Below are 21,166 nucleotides of genomic sequence, written 5' to 3'. Positions count from 1 at the left end.
CACAATCTTACACACAACCATATACAATCACTCACACACAATTTTACACATGTACAACACATGCAACCGCACGTACAATCATTCACACACACACACTCACACCCATTCCCAACTCTCTCCTCCCAAGGTCTTTCTTCCTAAATCTTATTCTTAAAATGTCTTCCAATGGACACTGGGAGGAACATTCTGGTCCAAACTGGTACAAGGCAAACTTGTCCTCACCTCTGATTCACATGAAATTCTGAATACTAGCACTGAGTTGCTTCTGGGACTCGAGGAAGTCGGAACCTTCTTTTAAACCCAACCGGAAGTGAGGGCAAAGGTTGTTGGCAGTTGGGCAGTACTGGCTAGAACAGCCAAGTGAAATGTTCATGTTCACCAGAGCCCAACCTGGCTGTCCTTGCTCCAGCCCTTTCTGCCTGGGTCCCTCCACTCCCACCCCCATCAAGTTCTAGCCCAGAGATGAGTGTCACAAAGTAGCTTTCATGTTCCACAAACAAAAGGCAAAACCCCCTACAAGAGGCAACCCCACGCACAAAACGTGAGACGTTTTATTCGGTTCAAACTGGTCCTCTGCATTTTTTCCTCCTTATTTTTTTCTCCCCACTGGGGAAACAAAAGAAAGTTTGTTGCTGAGGCTCAAACGTTTCTTGGGCCTTGTCCGAGTTCTACCTTGTTTTTCTTTTCCTTTTTGTCTGCCCCCCACCCCACCCCGCCTTCCCTGCCTCCCCGCCTTGAATAAATAAAGCACCCGAAGCTGGCACAGGCTGGTAAGGAAAGTACAAACTATCTCATAATTTTATATTTATGTATTTTTTTAATACACTGGCCTAGGGTTTTGGGCAAAGGACAAAAGCTATTGTTGAACAGCATAACACGAAGGTCTGAGTCACCGATACGCCTCGGCTTCTGGAGATCTCATAGGTTTCTGGGGCTGCCACAGCCGTGGGTGCAGGCGTCCTCTTGCCTGGCTCTGTCCCGCCCCCTCGCCCTCCCCAGGGCTCCCTACTGGGCCCCCTACTGGGCCGACACGTTGGCTTTGTTGGGTTTTAATCATGGGGGGAATTTAAAGAAAATGTTGTGAAATAAAAAACAAATCATCGTCGTCCCATCACCCTCACTCTATTCTCTTCATTTCGAAGGATTACCTTGCAAGCTTTGTCCATACGCATTTGCGATTTTTATATAGTTTCTATCACGGCGTTCACAATACTTGGCCTTCAGTGTGTTGTTTTGTTTTTTCACTCACTCAATAAACATTTTTCCATGTTTTGAAATCACCTGCAGGATCATTACTTGCATAGGTGACAGTATTTCTTCTGCCGTGTTATTCTTGGGCTGACGCTATGAGGCGAGATGGGGAGAAGGGGGCCGGGGAAGACCTCTCCTTGAACTGGATCATTTATCCACATGATTCAAACCAAGGTGGGGGCTTTGCCTGAGTGATCCGGATCACCTTGACCGTGGGGGCCTGGACTTGGAGTGTGTACCTGGAGGAAGGTGGAGGGAGCTCCACTGAAACCCTGCCCATCCTGTGCGGGACCCTGAACGCCCGGGCCCCCGGGCCCGGAGAGATGCTGCTTCTAGCTATGGCCTTCATCCCCACGCTGACCTTCACCCCCCCCCCCACGCCCAAACTGCTCTTCCTCTTTATGAAGCGCCCTGGCAGCAAAAGGCCCATGACAACACTCGGCTCTCCATTTTTATATCTGAATATCTCAAAGCACTTAGCAGAGACTTTCATTTTCTCATTACCCCAAGGAGAGGAGGTCATTCGGGAAAATGGTACAAATATTCCCATTTGTCAAAAGCAAGAAGGAAGTGAGTTAAAAGGAAAATTCTACCACTTAACTGAGCAAAACCAACCCAGGAGGGAATACTGGGGCCTTTTTCACCACCCCATTCACCCAGTTTGCTTTCTCCAGTGCAACTTCAGGAACCTCATTACCGAAAAGATGGCTCCGGGCCAAAACCAGGTTTCCATTTTGCCAAGAATCAATCACTCTCCAGCGGCCCCAGCCCAGGAGACCCTCCCATCTCACCCTGAGTCTCAACCCAAATGATATTCTCTTATGATTATAATTATGCAAAATGTATATGACATACATACACACACACACACACACACACACACACACACACACACACACATATACAGTCACCAAAGGAAAAAAACACAGGAAGGAAAAACACTAAATACTAAATGAAGTGGTGTTACCATAGTTCAATTATGGGTGAATTTTTTTCCTTTTATGTATTTTCAAAAACCATTTAAAATAATGGTTGTATTTTCCCAGTGTAAGGAGAAAAGCATGCGTGTCAGAGTCATATCAACCTGCATTCAAACTCCGATTCTCCTTTAACCAGCAGGGTGAACTCAGGTAAATTACTTAACCTCTCTGAGCCTTATTTCCTGATTGGGACAATGGGAATCGGACCACTAGCTGCCTGTGTCCTTCAATCCCACAGAAAGTCACAGCACAGCATCTGACACATAGTTGGTGCTCGGTAAATGTCTATTTCCTTCCTCTTTTAATAAAATGAAAATGTAAAACCAACTCAGCTTGCTTGCTGACCCTTGGAGACAAAAGCAGGACGCTTTACCTCCTGCCCGACTCCCTCCACATCCTTCATCCTTTCACGTGTCTCCCCTTGCCCCATCCCCCAGCAAGGTCCCAGCACACAGATCTGAGGATGCTGGTCCTGGCTCTCCTGTGACTCACACCTGGAGGGCGAGGAAGGGGGCTCTGGGATGAGAGGACGAGCCCCTCTCTGACCCCCTCCCCCAGGACCACCCAGGCGAGTCCCTCTGGGAGCAAACAGGCCTCGTGCAAAGGACCCAGAGGACACAGAGGGTGATCCCCGAGTTTGCACCTTTGCTGGCAGCCGCCCTCCAGGAACAGGTGCCAGGCTGCAAAGGCCACCTGCACCTGGGGGAGAGCAGGGGCCACGCTCCCAACTCTGAGGAGAGGCCAAAGAGAAGCAAGATGGTGCCAGTGTCTGGGAGGCGCTTCCTCCCTGGGCCAGGCAGGCCAGGCCAGCCCAGGGGCTGCCACCTTTCGGATCCAAGAGTCCAGCCCTGGGCATGGCAAGCCTCCTCCCTGCTTCCTCCAGGGCTCCGTACTGGACCAACACGTTTGGTTTGCTGGTTTGGCAAGCATGCTTCAGCAAAATTCCAGGGGCCACAGCCACTGGGCCGCGGCTCCAGCCTGGCCTAGGGTGTCCTGGAGCCCGAACACAGGGACAGGCCTGAGCCCTCCCCCCTCCTGCCTTCCTGATGACAGATGGGGAGGATGGAGTAGTAACCGTAATAGTAACAATAATAGCTCCCCTTTGTCACCATGTGCCAGGCCTTGTGTCAAGGGCCTTACCAGCATTATTTCATTTAATCCTTGCAGGAACACCATACTATAGGCACTAGCCTTTAGGGAGGCGCCTGAAGTCACAGCACTAATAAATGAGGGACTAGGGATCTGAACCTGTGCATCTGACCACTGTTCTCTGGTGCCTCCGCATGGGGGCCCCTCCCAGCACAGCTGCTAAAGTAACGACACTCCACCAGGCCTTTTCCAGAGGGGGGCTCCTGAGGGGCATCCCCAGCCATGGGGGGATACATACACCCCAAAGAGCAGGCTGGAATTCTGCCAGAATGAGTGCTTCTCCTTGCCTCTTGCCCCCCAGGAAGAGGAGAGATGCCACACCTCCACCGAGAGAAGACAGGCTAAAGAGATGCCATTTTACAAATATGGGGTGACTGGAGGAGCACTTGCAAGGTGGCAGTATTTTCCTCCCTGGCGCTCTTGGTAACGTTTAATTGGCAGGGGGGTGGGGGTCTAGGGACATGGGACCATTGGCAAGAGCCAGGTAGAAATAAATATCTTTTGGCTGATGTACCAGTGTGGACATGGTGGAGACGGAAAATATGGGGGGGCAGGGCCCAGGGCACGTACGAACCCTCAAAATCGCAAGCCTCCCTTGCAAACCAGGGATGATGCCAACTCCAAATGGTGCACCTTTTCTTTTCAAATTAAAACACGTCTCTGATAGGAGGCTGGCCGTGGGGAGGGCACCAGACAAGATCCCTGCAGCATGGGCCACCAGTTTCCCCACTGCCAGCAGCAGGTCCATGGAAGCTGGTGGAGCCCAGCAGGGTGGGGGCCGGGTGGGCCACCCGAGGCAGACAGTCTCCAATCGTGCTGAGCACAGCACATCGCTTCATTCAGGAACCCAGAGTGAAATGTACAGCTGGGTCTAGAGTTGATTCAGCCCTTAACTCATTCGGGATCGCTGGCGGAGCCACGGAGGCGAAGGGGAGTTTGGGGTGGGGTGGGGTTACAGCAACCTGGGGGAGAGGGCTAGGCCATCCCTGGAGAAGGGGGCAGGAGGCTGCAGCAGAACCCCGGCTGATGACGTTGATACACACCAAAAGGAATCACAATTATTTTCAAACCCCCTCTCAAAACCAAACAAGCACTGGGAGTTTAGGGAGGGCAGAGCGAGTGTGTGTTAGGTGGGGGGTACGGGCGGGGGAGCTTGTTTTCTACCCACTGCCAGATTTTCATTTACTGTCAGCTCCAATCCATTCGGAACTCACTGACTCAATTGCCTTTTCACGGGGAAAGGAGCCTGCACAATGCAGGGGACTTTTCAGATCCACATTAGCACACAGGGCACTGGGCAATGTCCAGGAATAAACACACACGTCCCTCCCAGAGGCCACCAACCCCACCTCCACCCGCAAACAACCCAACTAGCCCTGTCAGGGCCACATCTGCTCTCCCCTATTTTCCCCCCAGAACTATTTTTTTTTAATGTAGTTTGGCCCATGGAGAAGAGTGTGTGTGTGTATGTGTGTGTGTGTTACACACACACACACATACACACACACACGGGCACGCTTATACATGTGTTGGAAGGGGTAGGGGGTCTAACTCACAAGTATAATACAAAGGCCTGCAAGAGTTAATTCTGGGGCAGTTTCAGCTCTTCCTTGTGCCGGAAAAAGGAGGGATGGGGAGAGATGGAAAGAAGGGATCCAAACTGGGATCTCAGAAGAAAGGGGTCTGGGAGGGGGCTCATTTAAAGTGTTGATTATGGAGAAATCAGCATTTGGTCAAGCAGTGTCCCTAAGAACTTAGCAGCCACAAAAGCTATTCAATAATCATTACGAAAATAATATCAACAACTATAATTATAATGATTATAACAAGAGTGGTCCCCATTTCTCAAGTGCTCGCTATGTGCCCAGCACTAGACTAAGTGCTGACACCCATCAGCTCAGTTAACGATCGCAAGGACCCAATGAGACGGGTACTATCCACCGTTAGCCCAATTCCACAGGGTCAGAGAGTTAAGACCCCTGCCCAAGGTCACAAAGACAGTAAGTGGGAGAAGGATTTTAACCCTGTTCTGCTGAACTCTAGCCCCACCTGCCCTGGGAGAGAGGAAACATGCGTGGAATCTATGCAGAAGGCAGTCCCAGCACGACAGAGGCCTTGGCTCCAGACAGGGAGGTCCCTTTGACACGTGGGTACATCCCAGCAGCCCATCACCAACCTCCATCACTGTCCCTTGGGGACTCATCCGTTTAGCCCAGGCTCTGAGGGAAGCACCCTTCTGTCCAATAGAACTTTATGAGACGGAAATGTTCCTTCTCTGTGCTGCATGCTATGGAGGACTTGAAATGTGGCTAGCTCGTGGAAGAGCTGAATTTTTGTTTTTGGCTACGCCGCGTGGCTTGTGGGATTTTAGTTCCCCCGACCAGGGATGGAACCTGGGACCTCGGCAGTGAGAGCCCGGAATCCTAACCGCTGGACCTCCAGTGAATTCCCGAAGAACTGAATTTTTCATTTAACTTAATCTAAATTGCCACATGGGCTAGTGGCTACTGTAGTGAACAGTACACATCCAGAATCCCTCTAGCTAGCCCTTTCCTTCCCAGCCCAAGAGCTATGTTGGAAATACATGAAAAGTAACCGAAGACAGAAACCTGGCCCACCAGGAAGACCCCCACCATAAACACCAAGTACCTCCTCCACTCTGTCATGGCCTTTCAGAAACCACCGGTCTGCCTCCAGCTAATCTGTCTCCCTCCCTCCTTTCCTTCTTTCCTTCTTATCTTTCCTTCCTTCCTCCCCTTCTTCCCTCCCTCTCATTCCTTCCTTCTGTTCCTCCATTTCTTTTCCCTCTCTCCTTTCCTCCCTCCCTCCCTTCCTTGCTTTCTTCCTATCTTTCTTTTCTCCCTCCCTCTCCTCCTTTCTTTCTTTCTTAGAAAAAAGCATCAGTTTAATTAGATAAATCCTCGGAGCACGTGGCCTGGAGTTCGTCATGGAAATTAACCTGCTCCCAGATCTCAGATAGTGAAACAAGAACCGGGGTGTTTGGGCATAGCACAGTGAAATGGGAGAGGCCCATGGAGTTTCATACACCTCATCTTCCATAAGTGCCCCTCGCCCCTCCAGTGCTCCCTGCTTCACAGCCCCCATGCCCTTGCCTCCTTAGGTCACTGCCGCCAGGCCTCCTCTGTTTCTGTTCTGGGCCCTTCCCTCCCCACTGCCGCCCATGCCTGGGGAGTGCCCCCCAGAGCAGAATCACCCAAGGGTGGGCTTAAACCTTGGCTCCATCCACATGACGCCCCTGCCCAGCTACCCTGGCTAGGCCCTCCTGCACTCCAGTTAGCTCCAGGTCATCCAGGGACGCACCTGAGGCTTGGCCCAAGGCTGGTCTGTTAATCATCTGATCCTTATCCCATGGTCCCTACTGTGTGGTCCCTACTGTGTGCTGCTCGCTGGGCTAAGCTCGGTTCATGAAAGAAAGCTTGACGTCAACCCTCAGCACGTGGCAGCTACAATCACTATCCTCTCACCTAATTCTCACAAGGTAGGAATTCCAACTCCCATTTTACAGACATGGAAACAAAGAATTAAAGGAATTCATTTGCCCAGTTGAGAGAAACAAAATTCACAGCGGGCTCAGGCCGACTCCAGCAGCAGCTCTTAACCCTCTGCCAGCCACACGTCTCCACCACAGCAGAGCCTCTGCACACTCGTGGACCCCGGGGACCCCCGGCATTGAGCACTAGGTTCCCAGGCCACAGGAACACAGGTGGAGGCCACCGGCACCCGGAGTGAGTTCCCAGGGTCTGCCCCCACCCTACCCCTCAAGCTCCAGGAACAGCCAATCTGGCCACAGTGGAAAAGAGAGACCAATGGCCCCTGCCCCACTTGGGCTCTGACTCTGAAAGTGGGCACAGTCTTACTTCTCATCCCCTTCTGATTCATCACCAAAAATACCAAGGCAGCCCAGAGAGGTAAAACACAAAATTCAGAATTTCCAACCAACACCATCGTGCACCACCCCTACCAGGGTCCCAGCCCCCAGATACGTAGAGAGCGGCTGCCCCATGCTCCCATCCACAGCACTCCCTGGAGGGGAGCAGATACGACCACACTCACCCCTACATGGGTCTGGAAGACACTTTACACGTCGTACCGTATCTAATCCTCACACCAACCCCAGGAGGTAGGTCCTGTTATCCCCATTTTACAGGTGAGAAAACTGAGGCACAGGCTAGTTAAGTAACCGATGTAAGGGCACGACTTTGACCCCCCAGCTAGCTGGCTCCAGAATGCATAATCTACCATATACACAGCTCTTCACTGAATCCATGGCTCAAAACAGCTAAGCACACCGCACATCCTGAATGGGCTCCCCCATACTGCCTGAAAAGCAGCACCCACCCCCAACTCAGCCCCAAGCTCCCAGCGATTTCTGTGACTTGTTTTGGGGCTTAATATTGTGTTTTTGAGATTCATCCAGGTTGATACATTTAACTGTTCATTTTCTAAAGACTGAATTACACAACTTATTTACCACCCTCCCCCCCAAAAAAAGAACCAACCCACAACCTGGTACAAAAATGCAACCCCAGCACCACACAACATCCAGGCTCAAAGCTTTCTGGAATGGAATTCATAGGCGTCCCCTTTGAGACTAATACCATATTATATAAAACGGGCTCATCTGACATTGGGGGCACCCTGCACTTGACAACGAGACCATGATAAATTCTTCATCACGCTTAATTATGTCAAAGGACTTTCACAGCTACAAGCCCAGCCGACGGTCAGGGCAACCCTGTGAGGGCAATAGTGTCAGAGGCCATTTGATAAGAGAAGAAACTGAGGCTCAGAGAGGTCAAAAGACTTGCCCAAGGCCACACGATGATTTACCGCAGAATCAGAACTGGAATGGGGTCTCCTGGTGCTTACAACTAGACCTCAGGGGAGCTCTGGACCACCTAAGTCTTACCCTGTCCCCTCATGCCAGACCAGGGATGCCGGGGCTTGGCCCATGGTCACCCCACCCACCAAGGATCAGATTTCCCTGAAATTCCCAAAGAAGCCTCCAGGACTAGTGGGCCCGGAAATGGCCCTCACATAGCGAGCTGCACAGCTGAGCTCCCCGGGGTCGAGGGGGGCGGGCAGAGCTGGAGACGCTGGCACAGCCCCCGTGGGTACTCTGCCAGCAATTAGTGCTGGGGAAGGGTGCCAGCCTGGCAGAGCTAATTCCCCCACCCCGTCTTCTCATTTATACACACATACACACACACACACACACATACACAGGCTTACCCACCCCCCGAGACCAGCAGCAGGGAGGCAGCGCAGCTTCCTTTCGGTAAATCTCGTCAGCAAGGCACACGCAGGGCACGCAATTTGGTCATTACTGCTTTTAAACAGCAGAAAAGCAGAATCCACCCGCCATTAACCCGTCCTGCTCTCCCTCCAGGCTTCACCAGCTCAGTCATCAGCCTTCATGTCTAACTCCCACGCATCCCCTTCTGCATGCTCCCCAGAAGTTACTCTCCAAAAGAGTTTAAACACACACACACACACACACACACACACAAAACCTGACTACAGTAAGTCAAACCTGAATTGTGTCTCCCTGCCCACCACTGTCCCTAGAGAAAACAATCAGTGGTTCTGACGTGACCTTGGCCAAGACCCTTCAAACACCGCAGGAACCCGAGACAATGCCAGCCGGATGAGGGGGAGATGGCCTTTGGCCCAGAGAAGGGCAACTACCTATCAGGCGTGGTGCTTCAGATGCGCGCCTAAGCATTGGCCCTGATCCACCTGCGGGGCCCAGTGGGTGTCACAGTTGGACGTGGCTCTGCTCGCCAGGTACTGAGGCCGGCAGTGGTGGTAGTGGCGGTGAGAACTGATTTCGCCTCGTCACTGCCCCCTCCCCACTATAGTCCTGGAGAATTGGAAAGAAGTCCACCAGAGCAAGGGACCCTAGAGGGTCCTTGGTTGGGTTTATAAGACCTGTGAAACCCCTCCAAGTATGAGCAGTATTTATGCTTATGAGATTTTTTTATTAAGAGGATTCTCCAAGGGGGCACATGAACTCAAAAGGGGAAGAAGCAGAGACTGCCCTCCACCCCCACCATGGGCTCAGCAGTGCCTCATGCCCAAGTGGCAGAGAACACAGAGCTGAGCTCCAACTGGCCCTCCTGTAAGTGGCCCTGACCGGCTGCCTTCCCCCCACGGAAGCTGCCCCTGGCCTCCTCCTCGCCTTGCCTGGAAGCTGCTCATTGGGACCGCTGGCCGCAGGAGCCATGCCATGATCCCTGGGCCCGTGCCCACTCGCCCTCCTGCCAGTCAGCCAGGGCTGCCCTGACCCGGCAGAGGACGGGCGCAGCGGAGCCCACCAGCGGGGAGGAGAGAGGAAGCCAGTGGCTGCTCATCTTGGAAAACCTCGAAGATCCTCTAAGCCACCTAGTGTCCGGAGCTGAGCTCTGGCCGCTGCTCTGTCCCTCCCGCTTCCCAGAGCAGACAATGCAAGGGAGCCAGAATGCGCAGGACAAGACCCCGGGGCCTCCTCTGGGAACCCGAGGCCAGGGGGCAGGGGCTGAGCTGGCTGGGGAGACCGTGCCCAGGACGGAGCAAAGGCCCTGTGGCCCCTGGCCTCCACCCCAACCCAAAGCAGGGCGGGCCCAGGGTAGAGGTTCCCATCGCCCCTGCTCCTTGTCCCAGCAAGTCACCCTCTCCTGGAGATCCCCAGTGTCATCTCTGACACCATCTCACTGGGGCTCCTCTGGGTGTCCCCAACCCCAGCTTCCAGGCCTCCTGCAGAGCCCCCCAGACCCTGGGCCTGCCGCTCCCCCAGGGCTGCTTGGGGCCCCTCCCACCCCCTCCTCTGCTCTCTCTTTTCTCTGTGTCCTCAAGACTCCTCTCACCTTGAGAAGTGTTAGGATTACCCAGCATTTACACTCAATGCTCTCCTTTATTCCTTAAGACTTATTAAGAATGATAATGAGTTCCGAAGGAGCCACACGTCTCCCTCTCTCTCTCTTCTCCATCCTTCCCTCTCTTTCTCTCTCTCTCCCCCCCCATCCACCTCCTTTGCTCTCTTTCTGTACGTATCTTTTCCACCAAAGACACACAGGACAAATCTAGACCAAAAGGAAAAAAAAAATTCCAACAATATGGAACAAGGGCACTTGAGGATTTATATTCAACAAATCCCTCTCTCCAGTTGTTCTCAATTATTCAGATAAAAAAAACAAAAACAAAACACAAACTCCCCCTTCCCTTCCCACCGTCCCGGCCACCCTGGCTCTGCTGGACTTTGAACAGGGGGAACAGGAGAAGGCCCGGCCTGCCTGTACACCCTTGTTAACGGGCAGCTTTTAAATGGTTGATTAATTTTTGCAGAATTTACGACAGGCTTTAGCTTCCCCCCGGCTCCCCCGACACTGTGGCCTCCGAACCACAGCAACTTAACTTGGTGAAGTTGAAGGGGGCAGCGATGGGGGTGCCCACCCTCTCCAGTGGTCTCACGTGGCTGGAACCACGGGCCACCTGGCAACAGAAGGAAGACGCACTGATGCCAAAGGCCAGGCAGCAGACAGACCCGCTCATGGAGCGGCGCGGCACCCACAGGGGAGACCACCAGGCAGCCAGAAGCCACGGCTAACTTTTGGCGATTTGGGATTTTTTAATTCCAAAATGAGGAAGCCAGCAGAAAGTAGGCAGAAGGGAAACAAACGCTCCCTCGGAACTGAAAAGGATGCCCACGTTCACGCCCACCCACACACCACACATCCCGGCAGAGGGACTGGCCTTATCGGTCTGCCGGGCTGCCCTTCAGAGAAGGGGAAGAACAGATCCTAATGAAATTACGGTTTTTAAAATGTCTATAAATTAAATCTCTCGCTCTCTCTCTCTCTCTCTCTGTGAATCTCCCCCTGAGCTCCCTCCTCTACAAGGCTTGTTTGCCTCTCCTCCGTTCCCTCTGCTCGTGTCTGTTTTTCTGATATAGACATCAAGAGGTTACGGGCTCAATTACAAGTCCGCTGGAGTCTCAGCATCAGACTTGCCTGGCCTTCTCTTCTCCTCTTCAGAAACCAGATACCAAATAAATCTCTCTTCTGCTTTATATTTTTATTTTTAATGCCAAAAGCCTAAAGATTCATTCAGTTGACTCACAGCCTTTTTTAACTTACTTCAGATGGGGGAACTATCCTTTTTCATTGTGTCCAGGTATAAATATAATATAAATGCTTTTCTTTTATTTCATTCCCCTTTCTTAAGGACACACACAAACCCTTGGTTACACCTGAAATTTCAAAAAGAGGGGCAACAGCATATAAATGTGCCTAATTAACGCATGTCTGTTGCGGGGCTGCTGGAGAATATCAGCTGGACACGTAGGATATTTCTAAAGTTACCCGGTGACATCATAAGGCTTATTAGCAAAAGGTCCATTTGAAAAGGGTGGAACATAAATGGTGATTTTTTTTTTAAAGGAAAACATTGCTTCTACCCTCCCTGATACGGAAGAGAGATGGGCCATCTATATCATTTTACATCCTCAAAAGCTGCCCCCCCCAAAAAAAAAAGAAAAAAGTTTAAAAATCCAAGTCATAATCAACCATCATAGCTGTTGATTCCTGAGAAGCAGAAACCAGCTCTGAGGTGTAGGTCTAAGGGGCAAAAACAAACCCCCGCTATAATACTGGAAACACTAACCAGAAGGGATTCCAAAAGGTACTTTTCTAGGAAAAAGCACTTGAAACAAAGGCTGGAGAAAGCTGAAGTTCAAGGTGAATTGAAAAGAAAAACTCTGTCTTTCCAATTAACCAGACTGGGAAAAGGGGGCGGGGGGGGGGGGGCGACGACTACGACGACGACATTACTACCGACTCATTAATTCCTTCCTGTACACAATTTAATTAAATTCCGCTAAATACAGGAGAAATACTCATTTTGGAGCGCCTCCCCCCCACCTCAAAAACAAATTCCTTCAGGTTACTCCCCCCATGCCAGCACTTCCCCTGCTGTACAACCTTCAAATGGATTTCCAACCCACGCGTGGACTGCACTGCTCTCGGCTGCAAGAATGACAGCCTCATATGTCTGAAAGCTGACACTTTAGCTTTTAAAAGAAATGGGGGAAAATAAGCTGTTGACTTCTTGGTTAAAGTATTTTCTTGTTCTAACTCATGTTCTTATGTCACTGGGCTAAAAAAGAGAGAGAGAGAAAGAGAGAGAGAGAGAGAGAGAGAAGAGAGAAGAGAGATATGACTTTCCTTGAATGATCTGTTTAACCTAAGCCAGAGGAAAAAAAAGAAAGTCATTAATTACTTATGTGAGCTATTGCTTCAGAAAGACAATAAACCTGCCCGGTCGCCATGGATATGACATATTTGCTCTGAAAACAACACAATAATTAGCAAAGGGGAAAGATACAAGGAGAATATGCAAACTCGTGAGTTTAAAGCCACAGTGCTCTTTTCTACCGGTAAGCCTGTTCTGTTTGCAATCCAAATCAAACACGTTTTTAAAATACAGCAGAGAGGGAAATAACAGGAACGGGTCCTCTCTCCTCTGAGCTGAGAAGCAACAACCACTCCACCCTCTTCCAAAATAAAATAATATAAAAGAGAACCAGGACAGCAGAAGGAGAAAAAAAGTCAAGTATTGCCTCTGTTTTATTTCCTAGAGCAGGGGTGGAGTCTGAGGTTTGTTTTTTTCTTTTATTTATTTTTTTTAAGTGTGCTTTTATTTAGCATTGGATCTTCTGGCCAGATACAAATTTATTTATAAAAGCCAAATGCCCTGTGTGCGGCTCATCCCTCCCCAAAGTAAGTGGAAATATGAAGGGGTGGGAGGTGGTGGGCTCTAGCCGAAAAACAAAACAGTACACTCAGAAAGCATCAGTTCCAGAGAGGGACATCCACTCCCCCACCTCCAAGAAAATGGAACCCAGGCCTTACTTTAATATTAAAAATGCATTAAATGGTTTTACCTACAACTCAGTCCCAGAGGATCATTAGGAAATGCAATCGCTTTGTATCATATCTGTCAGCGTGATAAATATCTGAGTTCAGAGTGGGTTTGCAATTTTTCAGAGTGTCACAAACCAAGATAATTTTTTTTTTTTTACTTTCTTAATTCACTGTACCCACCCCCTCAAAGTCACAAGTCTACAGAAAAATACCTGAGGAGAGGAGAAGAGGGAAAAGGAGGAAAAGTTGATATGCTCTCATACACCAGAGGTTACTGATATTCCCCTAAAAAGTAGAAAAATTGAGACTTTAAAATATTTGGGTGAGAATATTTTTAAAAAATTTAAAGCACTCCATTAGGTTTGAGTAAAAACTCCTTTTCCCCTCTTCCCAGAGGCTAATTTTCCAAAAACAGATGGTCAGGATCTAAAAGAGAAGCAAATATACCTCAACCCCCGCAGGCAGAGAAATCTAACTTTGAACTTCTTTTTAAATTAAAAAAAGTGTGTGGGGGGGGCAAGATAAACTATTAATAAGTATGAAAAATTAGCTGAGCTACAAGTTTTGTTTTTCTTATGCAAAAAATTCTTTAAACACAAGGGGAGCAGATATATAGGAGAGGTTCACATTTGACTGACTTCCTCTTTTTTCACAACAGTTTGTTGTTTTTTTTTTTTAGATTGAACTCTTTGATCTTGAAAGAATTTTGCTCTTATATTATGGGGGAGAAGGGGGTGGTGGTGAAATGATCTGTTTTAAATGATGATGCAACTTAGGGATCAAAGCCTTGGCTTTCTTCTAGCCATAATAAGCTGTACTTGCCACAAAGCGTGAGTCTCCGGGCTTCTCTCCTTCGTAAGAAGGAAATAAAATGCACCGAGACTCAGAGAAAGACGCAAAGTGTCTGCAAGGTGCAAAGTCTAGAAAACAAAACAAAGCAAAAGTCAGGGAAAAAGAAAAAGGAGAGAGATACTGCCCCTTTAAACGTTTTAGTGCATATGGAGTTTGATTTCTGAAAGAGATCAGTTTAACATCTCCATAGAAACCAGCAACAGATTATCATCAACAGAATAAATAACTAGTCTAATAAATTAAACAGGAGGCATAAGATCGCTGGAAACCTGATTACTGAAGTTCAACAATATTCCCCATAAACTCTCGTTAACCGCCTCTAAGGTGGCTAACAAGATGGAGGGGGGGAGTCAATTTCTCCAGTTCGCCGGATTCCGGGCAGAGAGGCCGTGGCCGCTGCCGGGAAGGGAAAAGTTCCCCACCCTGCCCTGGAGAGGGTCTCAGAGCTCGACTGAGGTGAAAACCATAATGCCGAAGTTTGGGAAGTGGGAAAGCAGCTGGGCGTCAGCGGAGGCAGTGCGAGTCGGCGGAGATGGCGCGGGACGCGACGCCCGCCCGGGACGCACCGCCTCGCCGCCACCAGGGCGCAAACCCGGAGCTTTGCGCTCGGGCGCCGAACGGCCCAGCGCCCCCTCTGGGCACGTGGAGCGCAGCCCGGGCGCAGCCCCCGGGGACCAACTACCCCCCTCACCACGCCCGGCGCAGCTGCTCCTGCTCAGCCCGGACAGCTCCCTTTAGGACGGCGACGTGTGTGTGTGTGTGTGTGTGTGTGTGTGGTGCATGTGTGTAGCGTGTGTGTGTGTGTGTGTGCGCGAGCGCGCGCGCGCGCCGTGGGGTGGGTAGGCGGGCAGGCGCACCAATTTACCCGGCGATCTGTTTTCCAGTCTCCTAGCGCGCGCTCATCGCGCGTCTGTACCAGCTTAGAGACGCCCTAAATTTACTAACTTTGCCCGGCGATTATCCTGGCTTTTTCCCCCTCGCCGCCCCCATCTCTTTGAGTGTACGGGGTGTTGGCGGGACAACCACACGCTCTGAGGGTCGTGGCCCCAGGCTCCGCCCGGGCAGCGACGCATAACCCCGGGTTGCCCCTTGATCCAGCCGGGTTTGGGGGAGCTCCAGGCACGTTGGAGGGGTGTTTTTGCTGGTGGACAAATCATACACACCACACACGCGCCCGCCCCCTCCCCAGCGTGACTGGAGGGAGGTCCTCGCCGCACCCGAGGCCCGCTTCCCAAGCTGAAGCCGGGTCAGGAGAAAGAAACTTGTGTGGAAGGGTGAAGCGTCCCCCTGCCTCCCTCGGCACTCCATTCCTCCCCCAACTCCGGACCCGGGTCGGGGATGACTTGTAGGAAGAATCTGCGCCCACCCCCTAGAGAAAAATCTATTATTATTATCTTAATCTACGCCCCCAAAGTGTCCCTCCCGCCGTGATTGACGGCGCATACACCTGTTCCCCTCGCCGAGGAGCTTCCAACGCTGGGGACAGACATTCGCCCAAAAGCTCTGCAGCGGCCCAGAGCCCGCCCGCCGCCCTCGCCCGGCCAGCCCCCGCCCGCCGCCCCAGTGCGCCCCTGCCCATACCTTGCCAACCCAGGGCCGCCCCCTCCCCTCCCAGGCCCGGCTCCCCAGCCGGTCCGCTGCCGGCCGCGCTGGCTTCGGAAAGAGAGAAAGAACAGAAAGCAAAACTTCCTGGCGGCCGACGGCCATCAGCTGCACATTCTGCAAATGCCACCGAGTAAAAATAAACCGGCCGCCGCTCCGCCCGGCCGGCTCACCCCGGGCGCACAACTCGGCCCCCTGCCCCGGGACTGTCGGTCCGGCCGATCCCCCATTCCCCTGCGCCCCCTGGAGCCCCGCTCCCCGACACTCCTCCACCAGCCACCACGCGCTCCTGTGCCCTGAAACTCGACCCCAAGTGACCAGGCAGCCCGGCCCTCTCCCCTTCGGTGCCCCTCCGTGTTCCCACAAGCTACCATTCTCTGTTCTCCGCCTGGTGCCTATTTTAGCCGTGCGCCCTGGATTCAGGGCTCCCTTTCCCCAACTGTTGAGCCCCGGGGTCACCCTCAGCCCACCCTTGGGGGCACAGACCCCACCAGACCCTCGCCCACCTCGACCGAGCCTCCTGAGAGTGCACGGCTCCACCCGCCCACCGGCCCGCCAGCCGGGCATCCCACGTCCCCGGGCGCAACTTCTCTCCCAGAGCACACGACAACCGCGGCAACTCCCCCGAACTTTTCCCGGGACTCAGGCGGGCTCCGGCCGACAGTCACACGGCCCTGAGCCGGCATCCCGGCTCCCTGTGCCCAGCACTGCCAGCCCTGCACCCAGAGAGGCTGGGGGGGGGGGGCAGTGAGGAGTTCCACTTGCCGCGCCCGGAGCAGCGCACTTGAGACAAACTTCCCAGGCACAAATGAAAACGGGGGCGCCGCTCCCCCCAGCCAAGCAACCTTTGCCTTCGTTTTCCCACCAGGAGGCACCCCCTGGCACCCCGCGCCTAAGTGAACACTGCCTACCTCTGCCGGTAGCACCTACACCCTGGTACTGGGGCACAAGAGTCGGCTGGAGGGGTTCCCCACCCACCCCCTTCCCTTGAGCAAAGTCTTGCAAAGTCACCCCAGGCGCCCCTCACCCCTGCCTCCTTCTCTGCCCTGGAGAGCGCACGAACCCCTGCAGCTCGGGAGGTTGGGGGGGGGAGCGTAGGGGGAAGGAGTGATTACTGGGTATTGGCGAGCACCTGCCCCCCCCGGAGCCCGCAGCGCGGGGGGCGCCCCCACCCTATTTGCAAAGTCCTGCACTCGCGCCTGGCACCTCCCCCTCTTCTCCCTTACCCCGCCGCCCCCTCAGTTGGAGTAAGTGACCCCCAGGAGCAGCAGCCCTCCCCTTCCCCGGAGCCGCGCGCTGGGCATTCCCTGGCCGCGGCGGGCGACGCGCCGCCCCGCTCCCGGGTGCCAGCCCTCCGTGCCCCCTGCCTCCCGCACGGCCGGAGTTGGGTGGCAGCCGCCGCTCGCAGGCTGGCTGGCTGGCTGGCTGGCTCTCTCGCTCGCTCGCTCGCCCGCTCCCGGCTGCAACCGGCAGCCTCGGGGGTGGGGGGCTGCACCCGGACAGGGGGCGAGGCGGGGAAGCACCCCGGGAGGCCCGCGGAGCTGAGGGGCGTGGGGGGGGCCGCGGCGGAGGGAGCGCCGAGTCTCTTACCTGCACTTGGGGCGGCTTTGGGTGACTTTCCAAGTCCGGGGGAAAAATGTGTGTGTGTTTGGGATGGAGCGCCGCGGGCGCGCATGCGCTACCCAAAGTTGCCGGATCCCGGATTTTTCGCTCCCAGTCTCTGCTCTCGCCCGCTGTGATTAAGGAATTCTCCGCGGCCGAGCGGGCGAGTGGGTGGCAAGCAAAACCCGGGCCGGATCGCGGGGCCGGGCTCCGCTCCACCCTCACACCCCCAGACCTTCCCCTCCCGGTTTCTTCCCACCCACCGCCCCGCGGAGCTCGGCGGGCGCGCGCGGCGAGACGCGGCCTGCGGAGCAGATCTGAGCGCGCGGCTCCGTTTTGCAGCTGGACTCTCCACCCCGGAATGAGTGGAGCAAAGGCGGGGGGGACAAGAGAGGAGAGACGGGAGTGGGTTACTTTTCACCTGTTCTGAACCCCGAGAGCCAGTCTGCTTCCCACTTTTCCTCTGAAGAACTAGCTCTTTCCTGCAAGTTAGAATGTTAGAACTGTCGAACCCAAAAGAACGTGATGTCCTCACTGTTTTGATATCCGCTTTGCACTTATTCTTTGCAAGGGAGTTTTTCATTCAGTCCATTGTGCAAGAAATAAATCCTTAAGTGAACAATGAAGAATGAACCTCGGGCCGTGGAGCGGGGGGGTGGGGGGGTACAGATAATGAACATTAAAACAAAAGAATAATATTATTTCAGAGAGTGAAAGGATCATGAAGAAAATAAAACAAGGCAATAGGATAAAGGGTATCTTGGGAGAGCTAATTTCCCCTGCCCGGGTGATAAAGAAGGCCTCTTTGAGGGGGGACCTTCATACTCCATTGGAGATCAACCTCCCTTTTCTCCCTTTGCCCACCCTGCCCACCTCCCAGGAGGTTTGAGGTGGCCACGCCAGGCTGAGCCTGGAGGTCAGTAGCGATGGCTCTGGTCCTGGCTTTCTCAGCCTGGCCAGTGCCCATCCCAGGACTGACCAATCACTGTACCTGTTTTCCCTTCTGAACAAGGACAGAATGGAAATAGACTTGAAAGCAAGGAGGAAACACTCTGATGATGAGATAAGGAGAAATTGACCACACTAGTAAACAAATAGCTAAATGACTCGTTGAATAAATGAATAAAAATTGAAAGTATGACCAGCAGCTTTGAGAAGTGTTCAACAGAATGCATTAAACTAGGAGGAAATGCCACAGGCTGGTAAGCACTGTTGCAGGCTGGTAGACTTTGGGGCTTAATCTGCAAGGTTTCAGCAAAGCCTCTCAGGACTAGTGAGGGGTAATGACCTGAGAAGCGGTGTTCTAACTTTTGATTCTGGGCTCATTCCACGCCTGGGACAGTGTAAAGATGTGATTAACAGCTTGGGCTTAGGGGTCAGACCCCAGCCACTTACCAGCTGGGTAACCTTGAGTAAGGCATTTGACCCCTCTGTGTGTCGGTTGCCTCAACAGTAAAATGGGGATAATAATTGTACTACTGCCCGGGTGTGTTGAGAAGCTAAAATGAGTTAATGCAGGAAAAGTGCCTGGGCCAAGACAGTGATCGATAAATGCCAGTAATTGTCGTCGCTCCTTGGGACATCCAGTGTTCCCTCTCCTCATTTCTTCCTGCCCTCTCTCCCTTCCTTCTCCTCTTCTGTCCGTTTTTTCTCCAGCAACAGTCCTGTACTCATTCATTCATTCCCCAGGCATTTGCCGAGCCCCAGTGAAGAGCACATCCTCACCGGGGCTAGGGAGACAAAAATGAACCAAAAGGGACTTCCCTGGTGGCGCAGTGGTTAAGAGTCCGCCTGCCAATGCAGGGGACACGGGTTCGAGCCCTGGTCTGGGAAGATCTCACATGCCGTGGAACAACTAAGCCCGTGCGCCACAACTACTGGGCCTGCGCTCTACAGCCCGTGCTCTGCAACAAGAGAAGCCACTGCAGTGAGAAGCCCGCGCACCACAACGAAGAGCAGCCCCTGCTCGCTGCAACTAGAGAAAGCCTGCGCACAGCAACGAAGACCCAACACAGCCAAAAATAAATAAAATTAAATCTTTAAAAAAAAAAAAAGAACCAATAGGCCTTGCCTCTGAGAAGCTGGTAAGGAGTTTGCTGGTCTCTCCCCTCCCCCCTTTCCCACTATAAGGCTCTGCCCCCCACACACACCCCCCAACAGCTGCATCTCACCCATCACACTTTCATTAAAACATTTATTCTTCCCTCCATTTTTTCTCAGATGCTTCACAATCCTCCCCCGACCCCCGCCAAGGAGACTTTCTACCTCCTGTGAAGAAAACACATCTGGGGTGGGGGAAGCTGGAAACAGTGGCAAGCCTGGGATGGCATGAGGTGAGAAGGGAGGCCTCCTCTTCCTTTCCCAACCACCATCGCCCCCCCCAAAAAAACTAAAACAAAGCAAAAGGCTGGGAGAAAACACCACACCCAAAAAGTAGCCCCAGCCTCGAAAGCCTCTAGTGCCTTGTTCCCCACACCCAACTCGCTTTGCAGGGACTGAAATCAGATGGTCTTTTCCTCATTTGCTTCATTTTAGCATTTCCTGAGCTCTCCCTAAAATAAAATACAAACTCTTTCCCATGGTCAGCAAGATCTGACCACTGCCTGCCCTTGGACCTCACCTCCCTCTACCCTCCCCTCGGTCACATTGTCCCGACACACTAGCTTCTTGCTGTCCTGGAAATCACCAAGCCTGTCCCTACCTCAGGGCCTTTGCACTTGTCCCCTCTGCCCAGAATGCCCTTCTTTCGGCTGCTTCCTTGCATCATTCAGGCCTCTGCTCGCGTGTCGCCTCCTCAGGGAGGCTTTCTCCCTAAAGTAGCTTCCCAGCCTTTCTCTCTCACTTTACCCTGTTTGAGCGTCTACAAAGATTTTGCTTATTCATTTGTTTCCGTATTTCCTGTCCAGCTGCCCCTGCTACAATGGGAGCTCCTTGGAGACAGGGACTTTGTTCTGTGTCCCCTCGTGTCCTCCACACCACAGCCTGGCACCTAGTAAGCCCTTGCTCTCTGGGGTGAATCAAGATAAGCCTCTGCGGTCCCTGCCCTTGAGGGACGTAAGCTGTAGGAGAATGAGTAGAAAGTGTGTAGGACAAAGTTTGGGGGAGGGAGGAGGAGCTGGTACAACCCGGGAGTCGCCAGGAGTTGCCAAGTTGAAATGGTGGCTTTGCCGAGTTTTCCACTCCCTGGCTTTTGACCAGGGGTTGACAGTGGGGAAGTAGATGGCTCTGGTGACTTGTTCCTCAACAGAGGAGGCTGCACAGGCAGGAGGGGAGGTGGGGTCAACTAAGGACCCTATGGAGGCCATCCTTCTAGCCCCCTACCTGCGGGTGGGCTGCAGGTGATGAAGAGTCTCTCCCATTTCTAAGATTCCAGGGAAGTCCCTCCCCACTAGACTGTGAGCCTTAGGGTCTGTGCCTTTGTCGCAGGAGCCGAGGAGCCAAGCACAGTGCCTGGCACCCAGGAGCCTCTCAATGATTGATTTTGAACAAATAAATTTAAGTCTGTCTCAGTCTATGTGACTGGGACAGCCTTGAAAGTAATCACAGCTCGGCTTCCTGGTCACAGTTTTTTGGTTTCTGGTCCTCTACAGTGATGGAAAGCAACACCTAATCGTGCGTCAATAGCTGTTATTTACCGAGTGGTTATTATGTGCCAGGCAGCACGCTAAACACTTGTACGTATTATCTGATTAGATCGTCACAACAACTGTACCAGGTGGTTACTGTTATGAATATACCCATTATACGGGTGAGGAAACCAAGGCACAGAGAATAACTTTCCCAAGGCTGAACTAGACTGACTCCAGAGCT

The sequence above is a fragment of the Leucopleurus acutus genome (assembly GCF_964270905.1).
Source record: "Leucopleurus acutus genome assembly, chromosome: 2".
NCBI lineage: Eukaryota > Metazoa > Chordata > Mammalia > Artiodactyla > Delphinidae > Leucopleurus > Leucopleurus acutus.
The sequence above is the reverse complement of the archived record's forward strand: the minus strand, read 5'-3'. Positions refer to the sequence as shown.